The following is a 24,087-nucleotide window of genomic DNA, read 5'->3' as shown; positions in this document are numbered from 1 at the left end:
TTACAAAGACTATTAGGTCTCACCCTATTAAAGGATTTCAGCACCCTGTTAGAAGTGTGCCTGGTAAATGGACTTCAACTCACAATTAAGTAAGCACCTTGTTAAAGGATTTCAATACAGCTTGTTAGGACTACTCTATTAAGATATTTAACTTATTCACCTATTAGAATGTCTCAAAAATGATCTTGTAGTTAGCACTTTGATGCTTGATGACAGATCACCTCTATTCTATTGTGTACTTGATCCTTCTTGATTAGATGTCTCTCTTCTATTCACTATTTCCTTCATTAATTCTCTAAACTAATTCTATAATTCCATTCAGATCATAATGCCTTGGCCACTATGAATGTCCTAGTTTACATATACAAAACTCTCCCTAATCATTCATTCATTCCCTTTCATGCTCATAAGTAGTTTATGGTTTGTCCTCCTTGAGAAGATCTAGGTGACTTAGGGTTAGGTGTGAATCAACAATTGTGATTTATCCATATTGCTACTTAAACCTTCCCTTTATCTGATTGGGTGCATGTTATACATAGGGATTCTAACATAATATTTGAATTTATCACAAAAATATCATAACCAATCTTTAAGTTAGCTCAAAAATGATTTACATAGCAGTTTGTGCCAATACAAACAATGATGACAAAACTATGTTACTCAGCATCTGAAGTCCCTAGTACTTAGCACATACTGTAACTTCAATATCATCACTCAGTATCTAAATGACTCAGCATGCACTACTTTCTTAGCTCTTGAATCACTTGACATATATTGTCTTCTCGGTACTTGAGTGACTTGGCATATGAGTGACTTAGCACTCACTGTTTACTTGGCATGCTCTAAATTTACATGTTGAGCTCGATATATGTTACTTGTTTGACATGAACTAAGTAAATGACTTAAGTGTATAGACACTCACTTGTCAAAACCAATCTAAGATTAAAAATCACTCCCTTTGACATGAGTGTCAAAAACACTTGGTCATACATTAATATTCTTATTCTTAAGAGCATAACATAAGTGATTATTCAACTTCTATACAAAATTTCAAAATTTCAAAATTTGGCAACATGACTTATACCTCAAAATCTTATAACTTCCCCTGAGTTGTTTGATCTATTCTATACTTTATTCTGTATCAAAATATTCTATATCAAAATCTTTTTCCTATTGAGTAAGTTTGCTTCAACTACTACTCTTTCTCTATTTTCTACTTGCTTTCTCTTACTCCCCCATTCTTACTCCCCCTTAGCTCTTACTCCCCATTTTTGACATTGATGTCAATGGGTTATATGATAATAGCATATTTGTCCAAAAAATATTTATGGACCTCAAGAATAATGTTAAGAGTTGCATCCCAATTATCACATGCTACCTCCAAAGACTTAATTTGGATGGCCAACTCGACAAAAAGGTGTACTAAGCCATCTAATGTAGAAAGATTGGAGTCTTTCTTCATAAGTTTTTCTACATAGCCTAGCTCCTTGTGTAAAATCTCCATATGAGGATTCAGTGTAGACTAGATGCTAATTAGTTTAGCCCTAATATTGGCTTCATCTGCTTGTAAAGTTGTTGATTGACTTTGGGATTGTAACAGGGTCCTAAAAAATTTCTCACTCTGAGCTAGTGTTGTGGGAAATTTAGCTCTAAATGATTGCATTTAACTTTCCAAGCTCAGGATGTGATTCTTTATCCCCTATGTGAAGAGTGTAGGATTACACAATTTGATGTACAAAGAGAAAATGTTCTCTAGTACCTTCTTCACACTATCTATCTTAGTTGCTAATGCAACTTGTGTTAGTGCAATTTCACTAGATATCTTCTCATTCACTTTAGTTTGAAACTTCTTCTTAGACTATTCTAACAATTTGACATTAGTATCTAGGTTTGTATAACTTACTTTTTCCACTATGTTGGTCAATTGTTCAATGATTGTCTTTGTTTCATCTAGAGTAGATATATTGAATGCATCTAAGAAAATTTATTTGATCTCAATCAAAGCTTGCTTCTACCTATGCTCCCTTATGAGAAGTTCTTGATGTTTCTTTCTTGCTAGGGCCTCTTGAAGTATACCCATCTGTTCAATTGTTGTTGCTACATAATCAAACTTAGGCAATACAATTTGTTCATCTAGGTTAACATCTCCATAAGTTATTACCTCTTCTACCTTCGATGAGCTAGGACTCGACACTGAGAATTGCAATGATGTTGCATCTATGCTCGGCCTCTCAAGAGTTCCTAATTCTAGTAGTGTTACCAATGCTTGAATTACTTCTAGCTCCTTTGGCTTGGGTATCAAATTTGTCTCTTCAAGCTTGCCCTTTTCTACCTCTTTGATATTAGTTGCTCCTTGATCTTGTGTTGGAGATGTAGGTACTTATATCTGACCTATCTGACTTGGTGTCTCATCATTGACTAGTGTTTCCACCTTATCTTCTCCAACTATCTCAACCTTGTCTTTTTTAGGTTCTTGTGCATTTTTTGAGATTGGAGTGTTTTCCATGGGTGCATTGATAGTGCATCCTATTATTTTATTCCTTTGATATATAATTAAATGTGGTGAAGGTTGCACACTTGTGACTTGAGGAGCACTTGAGGAGTGACTGTAGATGTTTCTTTTATTTTCACCTCCTGTCCTATAGTCATAGGCTTTGAATTCTGAATTTCATCAACACTTACCAATACAGGGTTGTCACATAATTTGGCCTATAGTGTGGATTGGTCAAGTATTCTTTTCAAATCTTCCTCTATTAGGGGATTGATGTTTTGATTAGTAGGATTAGAAAAATCCTTTATTGTGACAATTTTAGTACTTGTACTTATTACCTATGGAGGGCTAACACTCAACATTTGTGTATCTTGTACACTCTAATCTAGTTGTTGCCCTTCCTCAGCTGTTGACTAATCATTAATATTCATATTAGTACCTCCCTCAATTTTTCATTCTTCATTGTCATCTTCTTCATCATCTTTTACCTAAATAGGTTCTTGTTCACCTTCTTTGGTTGTGGCTAGTCCATATATAATCTTCCACATTTCTTTGGACTTTAGTACAACATCCTCTATGTTGTTTTGTAATATGCTAAATGCCCTATATTTAGGTACAAATCTCACAACATATTTCTTTATGGCTTTAGACATTTGTGCCTTGCTCAATTTTGGCATAACTTGAGCAAGGGTTGTCTCCCTAATTTTCTTCTTTGCATCTAAACAATAGTGTCATTTCTACTCAACTCTATCATATAAACTCTTAGGTATGAAGTTGGTGATTTCTAGAGGAGTTTTATTAAAAGTAGCCATTGTGGCATATATTGCCTCATCTACTTTATTCTTCTCAATATTTTGAAGGTTATCAAATTAAATGTGAGAGAAACTTGACAAGTCAGCATTGTTTCTAATGTTCTCACATAAGTTATCTAAGTCTAAGGAGGGACTATGACTTGGCCATTAGATTCAATCTTCTCCTCATTAGATTCAACATAAGTAACATACTTTCTTCTTTGTCTTTTTTGTGGTCCACCTTCTTGCTCTTTAGGCTTGGCTACCTCTTTAGCCTTCTATGTAGTGACTCTTGTACTAGCCCTTGTGGTAGGTGTTGTTGGTTTTGGTTGACTTGGTTTTGCAACCTTCTTTGGTTTTCTTACTGCAGATGTCTTTGCCTTCCATTTCTTCTTATCAGTAGGAGTAGGTGCTTCCTTAGCTTCTTCTCCCTTGGCACTTTTTGCAATTTCTATCTCCTCCTCTTGCTAATCCTCTCCTTGAACTTGTGTCAGTGCTAGTGGTGCTTGAGCCTGTGTGTCTTCTTCTTCTTCTTCTTCTTCATCTTCTTCTTCTTCCTCTTCCTTGACTCCTTAACAAAAATTTTCTTTTAGTTTCTTCACCAATTTGTTCTTATTCTTGATTATAGAGGCATTCTCCAACTCCATGGTGATTTTAGATTTGACCAGTTCGTAGTTACCAAATGCTTTGGCTTCTTTGTCCACTTCTTCTGCAAGTAATGTTGTGATTTTTGTAGAGGCCTTATCAACATTTATCTCATATCCTAATGGCCTTAGCCATCTCACTCTAGGAATTGCTAGTTGTACATATGTATGATCAGTGTCAACTGGGAATCAAACATCATCATAATGTTTCTCCACTAGTGAGACTGGAATCCTTAATCTCTTCTTCTTAGATTGTTTGAAATCTTCAAAATAACTAGTCATTATTGACTGAAAGTTATTTCCTAATTGTTAAATGAACTCTCCTATCTGTATTGCAATTGATATATTTGTCTTCCATGCATCCTTAGCAAATGTAGGAATTGTATTCCCACATAGAAGAAAATACATACCAAAATAGATCCAAATTTGTACTGAGCACTACTCTTTTCTTTCCTTATTGCTCTCAGATTTTCAATCAATTGCTACAATTGCAACTTGGCAAGATCATAAGTATGATCTTACTTCACAATTTTTTTCCCCATATCTATTGTATTACAAGGTACATTGTTTAATCTGCTTGACTGATAAAACTTATGTGCTATTACCCTCACTACAAAAGCTATAAGGGGATCTGTGATTGTATCAATTGTCATTCCCCTTTTGTTCCACATAGCCCCTATATTCTTTTTAATGACTTCCTTTGACTCACTTCTCATAGGCTTTGGTTGATTTAGGGTTCGATACCCTGTTACCCTATGAATAATTTTCTTTGTAATTTTGATTGGCCCATCCTCTAGCCATACTAAGATGTCATGAATTCTACTTAAGACAATCCGAATCCACTCATTTTTGAAAAATTTGGGAAATCTAGGACATGAGTTAACCCTTTCTTCTTGACAATGTTGTATTGTTCCTTCAAAGATCCATTTTCACATAGTCTTCCATACTCTTCTCTAATTTCCATGTCACCTATACTTCCAATCTTACAAGCATAACAATTTTTGACATCTTAAATCATTAAAACTCATAGTGGTATTATAGACAACACATTGCAGGGATCATATTTATATGTTATATCTGGAATAGCCTTGAAAATAGGTTGTTTAATCTCATTGTTGATTAACTATATTTAAAACCTCTTTTCCCTCTACACCTTTTCCTTTTGAAGAACTAGATGCCATCACATAAATCTAGGGTTTGCAAAATTTGAAATTGCATAGCTCGGCAATAGTAAATACCTTACAAATCCTAATGAATTATGTCAAATAACCATTCAAATCTTCTAAAAATTCTTTAGATGGTATTCCCCAGATCTCCTTTAGCTCTTCACTTTCTTTCTCAAATTCAAATAATGTTAAATGGGCAGAAAATGATCAAATAGTCCTTAAAACACTGCAATTAATGTGAAGTGTTTACACAGATGTAAGCTTGACATCAATTGATTTCAAACTCACTCAGCATCCACATGTATTTCCATTCACTCAAAAATAATTATGAGCTCAACCTCAACTAAACAATTTTGTTAGCTCAACATCTACTAATATTTTACTCAGCAATCATAAGAGACTTTTCATGCTCGACAGTGACATGAAAAACTAACAAAACTTAAAGATTTTTCTTTGATTTCTAATAATTCTTTGCATCTCTATTCATGCATATGTAATCTTTTCAAAACGAAATCCTTGGAACTGATGTATAGTATTCTTTTGAATATTAGTCCCACATACCTCTTGATTTCTTAGTTTGATGAGGTGTGATCACTTGACCCATTGGGTGAAGTGATCCCGTCTACACTTGATGCACTACAATCCTCCTTTCTCTTACATGTCTTGTTCATCTCATCTCTTACATTTTTAATGTCTACCTTGCCTTTTCCTTTGTTCAACTCACAACTTGGTGCCTTTGACCTTGTTGGACAATATCGACTAATGTGACCAGTCTTCAAACAACTAAAACATGTGATTTGACTCAACCACCTTTTGTAGTCACTCTTGAAGTTTGTCCTAATACAATTTTCAGGAACATGTCCATACTCTTGATAGTAATGACAACTATACCTTGTGTTCTAATCCCAATTATAAGAGTTGTCATTGTACTTTACCTTTGTCTACTTGTTTGATGACCACATGGGTTTGGATCTACACTCAAAAGCTCTGTGTCCCTACTTCTAATAGGTATAACAATATCCTTCAAATCTTTGAGTGTGCATGGTCTTGGTTCTCCATGCATGTGCCTAATGATCTTGTTTGTTGCACTTATGGCAGTGACCCATGCTCTTTTCCTTAACATTCTTATTTAAAGTCTTGCTCCTACACACATTAGTAGGATGTCATTTCTTACCACAATTATGGCAAGTAGGTTTTGAGTTTTTACCTTTGTTGCTTCTTTCTTTAGCACTTTTGGATGATTCTCATTCTTTAGTACTTATGTATCCCAGTCCAGATGTATGATTGATAGATCTAGGAGACCTCATTAACTATTCAAAGTACTTGATAGCTTCATTTGGTTTATTGGAACTTTTAGCAAACTTCTTTTCCCTTTTTAGGTCATTGCTCAATTATTCATTCTACAACTTTAGTGTTGTTATCTCAATGTCCTTGGCATTCAGTTCATGGTTTGTATTCATCATTTGATCCAAAGTTTCTAATTTCATGTTAGCAATCCTAGTTACCTCTGATGATTTCTCTTCTAGTCTATTGGTCAAAACTCTTTTGTCATCTTCAATCATGACTTTGTCTTCCATAGCTTTCTTTTTCTATTCGATCACCCCACATAGGAATATAGCTTGTGATTCTTGCTCTATTTTAAGATTTTTGATCTCTTTAGCTAGGGTTCTATTCTTTTCCATTAGATTTGCAATTGTTGCATCAAATTCATTGGATTCTCCATTTGAAAATAGCTTAGTAGTGTCCATCTCTCGATATTGTATTTCATTCTCCTTAATAACAATTTCCTTCCTTCTCTTTAATGATTTCTTTAGATCATCTCTTGCTTCTTTCAACTGATGTAGAATGAGTTGTATTTCAATTCCATGGTTCTCAATGATTTTTCCCAACTTGTAAACTTCCATTTCCAATATCTTTCCTCAAAGTTGCAAAGCTTCAATTTTAGAGAACTAGGATTTGATACCAATTTTTGTAATTACAATAGGAAAGGCAACCTTTTTTCCTTTTTTTCTTTTTTTTTGCGGGGGGGTGGTGGTGGTGAATTAGTGCTTTAACCCATAAAATATTCACCACACATTCATCTGACATATTCAATAAGTAAACTAAAATACCATGTAAAGCATATACATCTAAAACATGTGAATAAGTAAGCATTTACACATATATGACACAAGATATGATTACCCAAAAACCCTCCAATGAGAAGGTAAAATTTGGGTGGGGATGACACACACAAATCTTCACTATTGTAGTAATAAAATGTATCTAATGAAGGTTACAATGTTTGATCATGAACCATGATTTACCCTATGAAAGTTTTGTCCTATTGAAGGCTTACAAAGACTATTAGGTCTCACCCTGTTAAAGGATTTCAACACCTTGTTAGAAGTGTGCTTGGTAAAAGGACTTCAACTCACAATTAAGTAAGCACCTTGTTAGAGAATTTCAATACAGCCTACTAGGACTACTTTGTTAAGAGATTTAACTAATTCACCTATTATAATGTCTCATAAATGATCTTGTGGTCAACACTTTGAAGCTTGATGATAGATCACCTCTATTATGTTGTGTACTTGATCCTTCTTGATTAGATGTCTCTCTGTTGTTCACTGCTTCCTTCCTTTGTTCTTCTTTAACTAATTTTGCAATTCCATTTAGATCATTATGCCTTGGTCACCATGAATGTCCTGGTTTGTGCATGCAAAACTCTCTTTGATCATTCATTCATTCCCTTTCATGCTCATAATAAGTTTAGGGTTTGTCCTCCTTAAGAAGACCTAGGTAACTTAGGGTTAGGTATAAATCAACAGTTGTGATTCATCTATATTGATGCTTAAACCTCCCCTTTACCTAATTAGGTGCATGTTATACATAGGGATTCCAACTTAAGGTTCATCCTTATCACCAAAATATTGTAATTCAATGTTTAAGTTGGCTAAAAAATGTTTTACATAGTAGTTTGTGCCAATACAAACAACTATGACAAAGCTGTGTTACTTGACATCTAAAGTCCTTGGTGCTCGGCACATATTGTGGCTTTAATGATGTTACTTGGCATTTGAATGCATTAGCATGCATTGCTTGCTTAACTCTTGAATCACTCGGCATATACTATATGCTCTACATTTGAGTGACTTGACATATGTGTAACTCGACACTCACTATTTACTTGGCATGCTCTAAATTTACATGTTGTAATAGGCATATGTTACTTGTTTGGCATGAACTAAGTATGTATGACTTAAGTGTATAGACATTCACTTGTCAAAACCAATATGAGATTAATAGTTATCACTGTGAAAAATTGGGCCATATAGAAATTATTTTTAGGAGCAAGATTGGTAAGTCATACCCTAAACCTAAATTTAATGGTTATTTATTTTCTTTCAACAAACAAGGTCATCAAGCACATGAGTGTATATCAAAGGTCAATAAGGAACCAACTACTTATATATTTGAAGGTTACTATTATACATGTCAAAAGTATGGTCATAAGTCACAAGATTGTATATCTAAGGCAAAGAGAAATTTGACACCTAAAGGTCAAGGAAAAGCACCTAATCAAGGTAAATTGGGATAAAAAAAACCTGGGTAAATTATCAGTATTGTAGAAAGCATGGACTTATTGTAGAAAATTATGCTAGAATACATCTCAAAAGAAGATTTGGTAACTAGAGGAATTTTGGACCAATATGTTTTAATTATAAGAAGGTTGGTCATCTAAGCAAGGACTATATGAACTAAGCATCAACACCATATGATGAGGTGAATAATGGAAAGGTAAAGGTCACTGCTGAATAAGTAAGGAGAGAAATGATGAAACATGGAGAAAGAAGTTAAATGAAGGCAATAGTGCAAATGGAGAACTTTTGATCATTGAAACCAATGGATTAGGTGATTCCCCCTCCATAAACTAAATACTAAGGTATGTATGGAACTAGGTTTCAAATTGGTATATTACACATTAGTTCCTATTACTACATGCATGTAAGTACAAATCAACACGATTGAGGATGCATATGAATGGATGTTAAAATTTTAAGTTTAAGTTGAATTGTGGTACTGAGTTAAAAATTTGGTAGATATTGAGCATTAGTTTTGAATGTCAACATGAACTGAGTTTTGACACCGACTAAGCAAAGGTGAAGGATGTGTGTGCATCAAGTTTTATTGAGTAAGTTGAGACAACTATACTGCACCCAGTGTATGTCTGATAATCGTACAAAGCATTTAATGGAAGCTCAATTTGACCATTTGAAGCTATATAGTTGATTTTTGAAGTTCATTTCGACTCATCAGGTTATCCACTTTATAGAGAAAAGAGTTAAGGTGATTTGTAGAGAAATTTGTACAAAGTGTTGAAGAGATCCAAGAGTGTGCTTTTTTTGGCTTAACATGCAAGTTGTGAAAAGTTATTTGAGATGAGTTATAAAGTTGTGAAGTTGTTTGAGTTTGAAACCCTAGATTGCAAGAATAACATCATCTACTTCTGCAAATGAGAAGGAGGCATTGAAGGATAACAATGTGCAAATTATTTATAATGATGCATGTCCTCCACCAAAGTTCAGTGCATATCCTAACATTGTGTTGACATGAGATTTTTCAAGAGTGTTATCTATGATTCCACCCATAGTGAATATGGTACATAGTGTCAGATCATGTTATATGTGTAAGATTGAAGAGATATGTGATTTTGAGTTGAGGAATACTTATGACAAGCTATGTGAAAATGGGATGTTGAAAGAGGAGAACAAGACTAGTGACTAAGGAATATAATCAAGGTGCAAGGGCACACAAGAAATCATATAGAGACTGCGTCTGGAGCTCCCAACATAGACCATGCAAATATCTATGCCAAGCTCTAGCACTTCGAGTAAAGGACTAAAAGGAAGAAATTATAGTCCCCAGGTTCATTTCAAGCTAAGCCTTTCATGCTTGATGAAGATATTTTGATACCATATTGGGACATGTCCACATTTCTTGAACAATAATGAAAATTCTAAGTGAGTTGTTTGCATGCAAAGCAAAAAAAATTGGGTTGAGTAGAGAGCACCATAGAAGCAAGAAAAAAAAAAGGTTCTATATGACATCACAAGTATATTTGTTGATTATTTTGTTATTGATAATTTAAATGAGAATGCTTCTATTATTGAGAAATTAACTAAAATTGTAGAGAAAATAATGACCTCATTATTGATGCAAATGAGAAGCTGATGCAATGGTTAGAGAAGAAATTTGAAAAGAAAGTAATGGAAAAGGTTGGAGCTAAAATTCCTATTAGATAGGTTGAGTTATCCAAACTTGTGACCAATTTGGAGCAAGTTTCAAATAATGTAAATTTCATGTCTAGAAAATTGTGTGATAGCTTTACATATACAAAGGATATTAGAGAGAGGATGGATCAGCTAAAGCTGACTTACAATATAGTTCAAATATATTGACATCATATACAAGTACAAGTGTTGCACATTTATGTAGAAAGGCTCATAGAATTGACCACTGAATATAGCAAAATAAGAGCAAATTTGATCTCAATTCAAGCCATGATGAAACCTCACCTTGAGGTTATGTAGTTGCATCTACAGAATGCAAAAGAATTAGTTCATGTAGATCCGAATTTTCTATTTGTTGATGCTTTGGTGGATCTTGCTATAAAATTGAAGTTAGAGATTCAGTCTATTAAATCCATTTAGACTAATTGGGACCATACTTTGAGTAGTATTTTCCAGCTACACAAACTTTTTTTTGGATTATTTTGATTTGACATCCCCCACAACAGACATAAGTGACAAAAAACAAGGGGGATTAATGAGAAGCACACAAGGGGGAAATAAATGTGAATAATAAAGGGTAGATTGTGAAGAGAACAAGCCAATTTTGAAGTTTTGAAAATTTGAAAATATATATATACAGAGTGTAGAGTCAGAACATGTATAATGTAAATTGAGCTAGGGTATGTATTATATTCTCAGATGAAGTACTTAAATTTTAATTTTTCATTGAATAGGTTTGAAAGTTCATGATGAAGTATTTTTACACTAATTTCAAAGATGAAGATTGTTGATCCCTAAGCCATATTGTCTATTAGTGCTAAATACTTAGTCATTCACAAGGCATGATTATTCGATCATCATCGAGACCAAGTCAACCTATATAAACTAAGCTAAGGAATGAATGATTGTACATATTCTAAGCAATGTGGAAGAAACATAATTGTACTGCACAGGTAATGTTAAAAGGAAGGGACATGGACCGGAGTTCGAGTCTCACCACACAGCTTCGTTTGAAAATACAAGAAAGATCTTGAGAGCGTGGAGGCCCATCATTATAATTATTATTAAAGATGTAGTCCATGACTTGTAGTAGTTATTTTCAAGTGAGCTAATGGTTGCCAAGTACTCCAATGATTGAAAAAATTATTAGAGATAACAATGATTGTTGAGTTCGTCAAAGTTTAGTGGAAGCTGAGTGTTATAGAGGTTGAGTTATTTAGTTCATGTTGAGCATAGTTAAGGTTGAGAGAAAAATAAAGAAATAGTTTATGTTGAGCATCACTATGATGTATGCACTAAGTAACACAATTTTTTGGAATTCTTTAGAATAAATGAGAGGGGGGTGTAGGTGAATCAGTTATCCAAGGTCCATATGTACAAATAAAACTTTTTAGTGCTTAATAGATCCATATCCATAAAACCATAACATGCATGCATCCATTAGATATACAATACCTTAACTTAGTAGGTTACTGTCCTAGGTTAAAATAACTTTGCATAAATGTAAAAATGAAGTACCATAAGTACATTTAAACAATTTAGCACAAGGATTTAATGTGGAAGCCCAATTTGGGAACAACCACTAGTAAGATGCTACCCAATTTCACTCTTCTAAAGTGATGCCCTATGAAAGGCCAACCCTATTAAAGGTTACAATATACACTGATAAATGTGACTTGGTTAGAGTATTTCAATCACCCTATTAAGAGTAAGCCTTATTAGAGGACTTTAGAACATTCCATTAGAATGTCGCCCAGTTAAAGGATTTACAAATGACTGTTAGGTCAACCTTAATCCAAAGGATTTTATCCACACTGGTGTAATTGTTAAAAAGGAACAATAGGACTTGATTTGATAAAAAATTACAACTCACTTTTAGATTACAAATCTCTAGTTCAATTCTCCATTCTACTTAGCATTCATACTATTCATCTCTAATAGCTTGTTCACCCTTCAAGCATTCATCCCCTTAAGCCTTCTTGCTTTGTATGCCAATTGCAGTCTCTTCTATTTGGCCACTAGATGAAGCAACACCATAGACTCATTGTCTTCATTAGGTTCTCACACATAAAAATATTTTCTTATGGCCAACTATCTCTATAAATAGAGATTTTAGATCTTTTTCACTTAACCACAATCGCCCATTTTAGGGTTAGGTAAGATTCAATGAATCTACCCACTTTGCCATTTTAGTTCCTCTTTTGAAACTTCCTCTGCAATCTTCTTTGAATTAACCTCAAAATGGTTTATCTTGAACTATGTGCCTCCAAATCATCATAGTCATCTTCCACACACTTCACATAATTCAAGAAATCAAATTAGTTGACTCAAATTTGTAAAATCTTCAATTTAATATTGTTTGCTATCACTCAACTTCTATATTGTTCTATCATTTGACCAAGAGTAAAGTTTGTTGATGCTCAACACCAATTAAAATTTACTCAGCATATACTAACATTCACTTAGATTACACTATTATCCATCTTTGCTTGGCACCTCTTGATTTTCACTCGACTTCTACTATTTTCTACCCGACTTGCATTGTTTGCTCAACAAGGCTTGACAAACACTTTTCTTACTTGATCTTCTTCTAATATTTACTTGAGTAATCTTTCATTTCAGAATTTAAGTAGATAAACAATACACTATAGTATCAATGTCTTACTTGGTCTTGGTGTACGTTTTACACACTAAAATAACTCAACCTTTATCTAGGTTCTATTATTATCTCCTCTTTTCAAATCATCTTCATCAATCAACCACATGATAGCATTTAGACCAAAATGAAATTGTATCACCAATAAGTAGTTGGTTTGGCATCATTGACAAAATAATGATTTCTCTATTACAGGTTCTACACTTCAAAATAATCTAATTTCAAAAATCTCCCTCTTTCACATTGATGGCAAACCAATAACAACAATAATACTAAAAAGAAAATAATATCTTTGAAATTTCTCCATATATTAGGATAAGTCCTTCCTCTATATAGGGTAATGTAAGATTTGTCAATCTCCTTCAATATATCTCCCTCTTTAGGTTATTTCCCTCTTTAGATACTATATCCCTCTTTGACAATACTGCTAAAGACTTGTCATGTTTTCATGCAGATATAATCAATTTAGGTTCTCCCTTTGTCAACTTGCATGTGACTATAAATCTTCTTAATCAATTCCTTCATCTTTAGGCAGCTCCTAAAATAAGATTCACTGCATCAAGTTGTAAGATACAACATTCAACTCAGTTGATGCAGGGCACTACTCATGCTTCTTAAGTAGCTTTGGATAGGGGTATAACCCCTAGTTTACCTCTAAGATATTATTGTGCATCCTTAGGTAAATCTTTTGTTAATATATCAGCTATTTGTTCTTTTGTATTCACATATTCCATTCTCACTTCTTTGTCTTGAACCAACTCTCTCAAGTAATGATACTTGATTGCAATGTGCTTTGTCCTTGTGTGCATTACAAGTTTTTTGATATGTATATAGCACTTATATTATCACAATAAAGTACCACAGGTTTAGTAATTTCTTCCTTCATGCCTTTGAGTAGTTGTTTGATCCATACCACATTTGTACAATTTACTATAACAACCACATATTCAGCTTCAGTAGTAGATTGAGATATACAATTTTGTTTCTTACTGGTCCATACTACTACATTTGGGTCCAAATTGTGATGGTAGGTCATCACAATTATGACTATAACCTATTGCCCAAAAAATATCCATCAGAATTGGGTCTCATTGGATGGGTGTCAGACTTTTGTTGTCACAAGTTGTGATGCCAAGGGTTACCTTCGTGATTGCAATGGCCACAGATGTTGTAAATTTGGATACCATTTTGGTAAACCATTCATTTTCACCATAAGCACCATTGTAATTGGGACAGGCATGTCATAGGAATGTTGTGGGATCGATGATGTGCTGTATTAAAAAAAAAACATTGGTGGCAAATGTTGAATAACTATGATGCAATAATAGGTTAATATTTTCATGCAATCATAGGTTAATATTGAGCTTCATTTGGTTTCTAAAATAGTTTAATAGTCTTTGCTAATCAGGGCCAACCATGTGAAGGTGGAATCTCATCCCCCCACTCCCCCCAACATCTAAATTCCCCATTAATATCTAAAATCTTTAAGAAATGATCAATGTTTAAAGTACAAAAAAAATTATAGACATGCAAAAGTGACATCATTTTTCCATCTTCTAGTGCATGTCATTTTTTTGTCACATCCAAAATAAGATTTTCTCACTCTGATTGGAGAATGCATGTGTAGTTGCATTCTATATGCATGGACAATAGAAAGAGCTAAAAAAACCTAGCACGTTTACATTTATTTAATAGGTCTATGCAAACCTCTAACAAAAAACATAGTGTTGTATTAATAACATTCTAGATCATACAGTGATGCCCAAATTGACAGTATTAGTAGTTACTTGGGATATAGAGATCACAACGGCATGACAAAAAATTCCTATAGAATTGTCATCATATTAGGTATAATAAAATGAATGAGATGCAGAGATCAAAAGAAAATAACAATGAGATGCAAAGATCCGAAGGGCATGACAACGAGATGCAACAATCACAAGGGCACAACAATGAAATCCTAGATCTCCACATGATACATACATACATACATACATACATACATACATACATACATACATACATACATACATACATACATACATACATACATACATACATATATATATATATATATATATATATATATATATATATATATATATATATATATATATATACATGTATGTATATAAAGGGATCTTTTTTAAGGTGCTTATTACATATTAGCACAACAACAAAATTGCTCTAGCTACATACATATTCCAGAATCCAAATAATTAAATAGTAAATCTCACTCAACCTGTGTTAAGTGACTTAGCTCAAGATCCTACACAAAACTAATGTTGATTGCTCCTTTTATTGTACCTAATCTGATGACAATTCTACATGAATTTGTAATCAACCTAGGTAATCAACAACTAGACCCATTTAATTGGGTTATGGCTTCTATATACACGTATATTTAAATGGTTTATGGATTCTACAAGGGAATTTACCTTGTGATTATGGCATTTACATACACAGAAGCAAGACTTGCTTCTTCAACTCCTTAAACTTAACTCTTAACTGAAGTTATTCTTCTAGCAATGAGAATAGCAACTACATATTCCTAGGAGCCAAGGGACCCTAAACCTATGCTATATTTTTTGGAGACATGGGAGAAGTTACTTTCGGCTTCAATACTTCATTACATTTTGGATCATATAGTGATACCCAAATTAACAACAATAGTAGATACTTGGGATCCTCGTAGGGAAGCATGCCAATACATTCATGGTTACATACTTGGCTTCCATTTTTGGGCCAATGTATGGAGCCTTTATATCCAACCATTCATTATAAATTGGGGAATGCACTTCATGCCTAGCATTTACGTGATGCATCTACATATGCAATTTTATCACCTTGGAAATTTGTATTTGATCCTGCTAGCTGGGAACAACTGATTGTTCATTTTATTGTACCTAATCTAATAATAGTTCTACAAGAATTTGTAATCAACCCAGCTAATTAGAAACTAGACCAAATTAATAGTAGCAATAGATACTTGGGATCCTTGCAAGGAGAGTGTGCCAATACATGCATGGTTAGATCCTTGGCTTCCATTATTGGGCAAGTGTGTGGAGCCTTTATATCAAACCATTCATTATAAATTGGGGAATGTGCTTCATGCCTGGTATTCAAGTGATGCATCTGCATATGCAATTTAATCACCTTGGAAAATTGTATTTGATCCTGCTAGCTAGGAACAATAGATTGTTCCCTAATCTGATGATGGTTCTACAAGAATTTGTAATCAACCCAACTAATCAACAACTAGACCAATTTAACTAGGTTATGGATTGGGCATGTGTTATTCCCATTTATCATATGGTTGTAATGTTGGAGGCAACATTTTTTATTTGTGCAGGATATGGAGGAAGAGTAGTGGTATTGGCAAACATTATAATTTAATAATGCGAAGTCACCTTGAGGAACTTGTATATGCTCTTGGAAACCATGTCATTGAAAATGTTCATCATGACCATTTTTTCTTTTACATGTTTTTACATGGAGCCTTCACACACCTAGTGCTCACAAATGTCTACTTAATAATGTATGCAAACTTGCATTAGTGCACTACTATGTGGGGAAATATGTAGAAAATTAAATTATCCTTCATCACACAAGGTCTTTTACTTGGTGTGTTCATTCATTAAGTTAAGTATCCAATTTGCATTTCAAAGCATGATTTATCTATTTTGGGCTTAAGAATTGGTACAATAGCCTAGAAAGAGTACCTAAGAAGACATGGATCTCACATTCATTCATTAATAAATATAGAATTCATTCATAATCACATGAAGTAAAAAACAATTATGAGCATCCATAAAATAATCTCATAATGTCCAAAGCTAACATCTAACATTAGTTCATCCTTTAACATTCATTAGCAATAGTACATAAATACATAACATTCAATAACATGTGAAATAAGGTATTTAAACATGCTTCAACCAATTGTGATTTAATTTTGGATCACCTACCTGATTAGTTTGAAATTTTTTCTCACCAAAAATCATAATATGTAATTACAAATGTGCTAAAAATAGCTTAAAAAGATGATTATCGTGCACCATTCATGTTTTTTAGCTCTCTTGGCACAATCGTCCTTACAATTTTTTGGCTTAATCTCCAACTGGTCAGTATATGTTTTGAAAAGTTACTATTGGACCGTGAGTCAGGAAAAAGAGAAATATCAAACTTGAAAAAGATGTGCATAAATGTAATTAATTTTTGAACTTTAATTTTATTAACTTACAAAGAGAACCATGGAATTATAAGAAACTATTGTGGTTTGTACTATTTAAAAATTATATTTACAAGTGATAAAGTTATATACCTTTGATTTAGAGAGCGCAAATAATGGAAATGAAGTATTGCATAAGGTGCAAGTTCAACTGCCCCCCCACGTGTATGGCATTGTTAAGTAGAGAATAGTTACATAGATAGATAGATAGATAGATGGTTAAGTGCTACCTAACTATGTCCAAGATGTTTGCACACTGGAGGCATACTCCACCTACCAGGTTGCCTATATACCTATATCCATGGGATCAAGACCCTTGAACTACTCACTCTAATCAATATGTAGTTATGGTTTCTAATTTTTTTGATATAGTTGTATACATGTACCCACTAGTGAGCTTTACTCACCTAATACAACTCTTTGCTATCATACACCCACTTGGGAAAATTAGGTAGTTTTCTATAATTACAATATTGTAATACCCTAGTATAACCTTTGTGTTGTAGTTTACAGTTGATGTCAGGTTAACCTATATACCTCCTAACTCACTCCTTATATAGTTATGTCTAAAAGCTTGTGACAATAATCAATGGGTCTAAATAGACCAGTCAAGTTAATGCTGAAACATAGAGTTTAGACTTCTATTTTCAAAAGCCAAGTACACTAGGTACATATAATGTCTTAAAATATAAGCCTCGTGAGTTAACATATAATTTCTTAAAATAGTTAAGTGCTACCTAACTATGTTCAAGGCATTTGCACACTAGAGGCATACTCTACCTACCGGGCTGCCTACATACCTATATCTACAAGATCAAGACCCTTGAACTACTCACTCTAATGAATATGTAGTTCTTGTTTCTAATTATTTTGATGTAGTTGTATTCCTATAACCATTGGTGATCTTTACCTACCTAACATGATTCTTCACCATCATACACCCACTCTGGTGAATCAGGTGGTTTTCTATAATTGTAATACTATAATACACTGGTGAAACCTTTGTGCTGTAGTTTACAATTAATGTAAGGTTAAACTATATACATCCTAACTCACTCCTTATATAGTTATGTTTAAAAGCTTGTGACAATACTCATGGCCATGCTACCTGTTGAGTGACTTTTATTGTTTCTCTATTGTGCCAATATCTCTCTATTTATATACATACATACACACACACACACACATATACATATAAATATGTATATATATATATATATATATATGTATATACATACATACATACATATGCAAAGATCACAAGGGCATGATAAAAAAATCCTAGATCTCCACAATCCATAAGATCTCTCTCTCTATCTCTCTCTCTATATACATACATACATACATACATACATACATACATACATACATACATACATATATATATATATATATATATATATATATATATATAGAAATATACATACATATATATATACACATACATACATACATACATAGATCTGCATATGCAATTTTATCACCTTGGAAAACTATATTTGATCTTGCTAGCTAAGAATAGCTAATTGTTCATTTTATTGTACCTAATCTGATGATAGTTCTACAAGTATTAGTAATCAACCCATCTAATCAGAAAATAGACTAATTTAACTAGGTTATGGCTTGTTTCTTTCTAAAAATATTTTCTATGATATCTTTTTCTAAAATTTCTTGACCATTTTTCCTAGTCTTCATTATTTTTGTGTAGGATCTTGAGCTAAGTCAGTTAGCATAGGTTGAGTGAGTTTTATTTATTTTTATTTGGATTCTAGGATATGGGCTTTGTTTTATCATTAGATTTGTTCAAGTCCTGATTTTAATGAAGTAACAAAGTGGTTTTTAGGGTGGAAAGGACTATATAATGAAGAGGAAACTTGAATACTTGAATGTTGAAATATTGAAATGAAATCTATCAAAGATCAAAGACCTACATTAGAGTTACAACACAATGTGAAGTTGATTTTAGATATTTAAAAAAAAAACACAACATAAATCATTCCCCATTTGTTTTGATTGTGGAGAGTTGCATGTGAAAGAGGGTGGAGAACTCTGAACGAGGGTGGAGAGCTCTAAATGTTGGTGGAGATTTCATTGCCATGCCCTTGTGATCACTGCATTTTTTTGTCATTCCCTTATGATCACTATATTTCATTGTCGTGCCCTTGGTGGAGATTAGTAAAGATCTAGGATTTTGTTGTCATGCCCTTGTGATCTTCGTGCCCTTGCTTTGTGATTTCATTACCATGTTGTGCCCTTTTGATCCCTATACCCTTTGCAACACTACAACATTTGGGGTCAAATTACAACGACAATTTGCGATAATGGTATAATTTGTGGTGTTTAGGCCCAAATGTAGTAGTGCCTTCTCTATAATTTTCTTCAAGGGGAGAAGAGGTACCTATATAAATGTTCTTTTCTTTTCCTTCTAAACATGTTTCTCTTTATATTTCTCCCAACAGGTGATTAGAGAAGCTTCTCTTTATGTATATGTATGAGTATATATACATACAAACACAGATATATGTGTGTATGTATATATACATATACATATGTATATACATACATACAAATATACATATATAGAGATCACAAGGGCATGCCAATGAGATGCAAAGATACATATATACATACATAAATATACACATACATACATAAATACATACATACCGATGAAGGGTGCTCCCCTTAATACCATAAACCATAATAGAAAACAAAGAAACAACATCAAATGTGAGAACAAAATATGGACTTCTTATTTGCACTACAAATGTGAAATTATAGAATTCATAAGTACAATATGCTAGCCCACATGAGTGCATTCGTTACAATAATTTGCAAGATAAGCTGTGAACTATCACTCAAAGTTGTTCTAGACAATGTTCTGACTTTTCTTAAATAGGCAATTTTATGCTACTTGAGAAGGTTCTAAACATTGAAATTTAATATCTAGGGTTGACAGACCCTAACAATACATATAGAGTTGGCCAAATACATCTTTGATAATTATTTTAGATATTTTAGGTAGCCCAAATCTGAAAGGCCATAAATCATGAACTGTTGCTCTGATTGGCTATTATAACCACTTTTCAGAAACACCAGCTCTTGATCTACAAGCTCAAAAAGGTGCAAGTGCCCTTTCATCGAGTTTTTGGACTCATTCGGGCACTCTAAGGCCTCCAATTATGAGGATGAAGTTTTTTTGCAAATATTTCCACCAAAAACCTGCAATAACTTCTTTGATACTTAAGCTGGAGCAATGAGATTTTTATGGTAGGATTATAACTCTAAAATGAACCTTCATGTAGAAAATGAGAACATTCTGAGCTTGTATGACAAACTTACTAAAAATAGCAAGTTCCCATAAATAGTAATCACCCTGTCTACTAGTCCTTATTAAAATAGAAAAGACTGAAAATAAAATATTTTTAGGTGATGCAAGATTGCTCTTACACCCAGGATGCTCTTGCATGAGACACCTGGGGTACTTTGAGAAGTGACAATGTCATGTCTCAGGTGTTCAGAGGAAAACCAAGATGGTGAACCTCCTCCCTTGCTAGCCATGATGAATCCTTTACTAGCCTCCCCTTCCATTTGACCAAGTATTCCTCATAAGTTTTTTTCCTTGTACTTTTTCCAACATGGCTATCTAATATCTCCTCAATCTACATTGTAGCCGAACTAGCTATTAGAATGCTCCACTGCACTTCTGCAACTTCATTTCCATCACCTCCTTCATAATACTCTATCAAATCGAAAATATTAAATACTAGTGAAATATTCAATTGAATAGGTAACTCCACTTCATAAGAATTTCCATAAATCATGCATTTTCACTATCTTGTATGGTCCAAACTTCTTCATCTTCAACTTATTATATGTACCCATTGGAAAATGCTCTTTTCTCAAATGAACCATGACTTCATCTCCAATCTAAAATTCCTTATACATCCTTTTCACATCTATCTTAACTTTATATTATGTATTCATCTTTATGATGTGTTTCCTCACCTCCTCATGGATGTTCTTCAAATGTTTAGCAAATTCTTCTACTTCAGGACTACTTATCTCTCCTTTATCCAACTGCCTCAATTCAAAAGTATTTCTGGGACTACTCCCATATACAATCTGGAATGGTGATTTTCTAGTACTCATGTTCATAGAATTATTATATGCAAATTCTATCTATGGTAAAATCAGATCCCATCCTTTTAGATCGTCTTTAACCAAACATCTCAGCAAGTTTCCCAAACTACAATTCATAACTTATGTCTGTCCATTAGTCTATGGATGATTTAATGAACTAAATTTTAAATCTATCTTCAACTTCTTCCACAATGTATGCCAAAAATACCCAAAAAAATTGGTATATCATATGAAACTATACTCTTTGGAAAACCACGTAGTCTTACCACCTCTCTGAAAACTCTGCCACATGAACAACATCACTAGTCTTCTTGTAAGGAATAAATTTGTCATCTTTGAAAACCTATCAACCACCAAAAAAATAGAATTATGCCCTTGGTAATCCAAGAACAAATTCCATGCTAACATCCTCCCATATTTTTTCTAGTATAGGTAATCGCTAATAAAACGCCATATTTTGCTTCACTCCTTTTGCCATTTGATATACTCTAAAACACTCTACAAACTTCTTCACATCTTGCTACAACTATGGCTAGTCATAATCCTTAGCAATCAAAGCTATGGTTTTATCTCCACCAAAATGTCTAGCTAATCCTCCACTATACTTCTCCTTGATGAGATTCTCTCTCATTAAACTTCTAGGAATGCACAATTGGCTTCCTTTAAACAACATACTATCCTAGACCATGAAATCCAACCACTTTGTCCTGTCAAGTGTAACAGGTTTTGTACAAGCCTTCCACACTTCACCAAAATTAGGATCATCTGGATACAAATTACTGAGTTCCTTGAACCCAACCACCTCTATCTATATTTATGTCAACAAAAGTTGTCTCCTAATAAGAGCATCTGCAACTCTATTAGACTTCCCACTCTTGTGTTTCAAAATAAATGTATAACTATGCGAAAACTCAACCCACTTCAAATTCCTTTGGTTTAAATTTCCTTGACTATTCAAATATTGCAAAGCTTGATGATCAATATAGAAAACAAACTCCTTAGGAAGAAGATAGTGTCTCCACTTCTTCAATGCTTGAACTATAGCATAAAATTCCTGATCATAAATAGAATATTTTCTTTTTACATCATTCAACTTCTCACTAAAATAAGCAATCGATCTACCTTCTTGGCTCATAATAACTCCTATTACAGTACCACTAGCATCATAGTCTACTTGAAACAGCTTGTTAAAATTAGGAAGTGCTAAAATAGGTTTCTCAGTAACTTTCTGTTTCAACATTAAGACTCTTATTTGCTCCTATAGTCCACTTAAATTCTTTCCTATCCCCTCTCATTATTTCAGTGAAGGGTCCACAAATACTATCAAAGTGTCTTATGAACTTTCTATAAAAACTAGCCAATCTATGAAAATATCTTACCTCTGTTTCACTCCTTGGAGTAGGCCATTCAAGGATAGCCTTCACTTTTTCTAGGTCCATTTTCAGACCTTCGACTAAGACTAAAAATCCAAAGTACACCAACTCCTTCTTTACAAAACTACACTTCTTCAAGTTTATCAGCAACTTTTCTTCCCTCAACTTATCAACACCTTGTGAATATGGATCAAATGATCCTCCAATGTCTTACTAAAGATCAAAATATTATCCAGGTAAACAATGAAAAATCTACCTAGAAACTCCTTAAGTACCTCATTCATGAGTCTCATGAAAGTGCTCGGTACATTGGTTAGCCCAAAACGCATGACTAACCAATCGTATAGTCCTTCGCTTGTCTTAAAAGAAGTCTTCCATTTATCTCCTACTTTGATATGAATCTAATGGTACCCACTCTTTAGATCTATCTTCATGAAATACTCAACTCCACTCAAACAGTCCATAATATCATCGATCCTTGGCAATGAAAATCTATACTTGATTGTGATCTTGTTGATAGCATGAGAATCTATATACATCCTCCATTTACCATTATTTTTTGGTGCTAATATGGCTAGTACAACACATGGACTCAGACTCTCTTTAATCAACCCCTTCTACAACAACTCATGAACTTGTATGTTCAACTCTTCACTTTCTGCTGGTGTCATTCTGTGCACTGTCTTGTTTGGAAACTAGCTCCTAGAACCAAATCCATCTGGTGACTGATCTTCCTCATTGGGGGCAATCCATTAGGTACATTATCAAATACAATATCAAAAAACTCTCCTAACATATCTGCAACTTCTGCAGGCACCTCTTATACTTCTTCTAGTTTACTATCTTTTTAAATTATAGCAAAACACATATGCTCATGCTTCATACTTTTGAGAAACTCTTTTCCATCAACAAAATATATTTTGACAATACTACATACCTTGCCTTGATTATCCTTCAATGGCTTCAACTTATGCTTCACTCCATCCTTGGTCAAAGTGTAGGTATTTTCTTACCCATCGTGTACAATGTGCCTATCAAACTACCATAGACTACCTAGCAACATATGACATATATCCATAGGTCTGATATCACATAGTACCTCATCCTAGTAGCTTCCAATCTTGAACTTCACTAAGTACTACTCATTAACCATGACTTTGTGGTCATCTTGCACCCAAGCAATATGGTATGGATGTGGTGTTTTTTTCCTTTTAGCTTACTCTTAATGACCACCATTTTTTATACCAAATTATCAGTAGTTCCACCATCAATGATCACATTATAGCACTTATCTTCACATCTAACAATTTCCTTATTTG

Source organism: Cupressus sempervirens, chromosome 9, assembly GCF_028749045.1.
Source record: "Cupressus sempervirens isolate cs-2001-9-10 chromosome 9, ASM2874904v1, whole genome shotgun sequence".
Lineage (NCBI taxonomy): Eukaryota > Viridiplantae > Streptophyta > Pinopsida > Cupressales > Cupressaceae > Cupressus > Cupressus sempervirens.
This window is presented reverse-complemented; position numbering follows the sequence as displayed.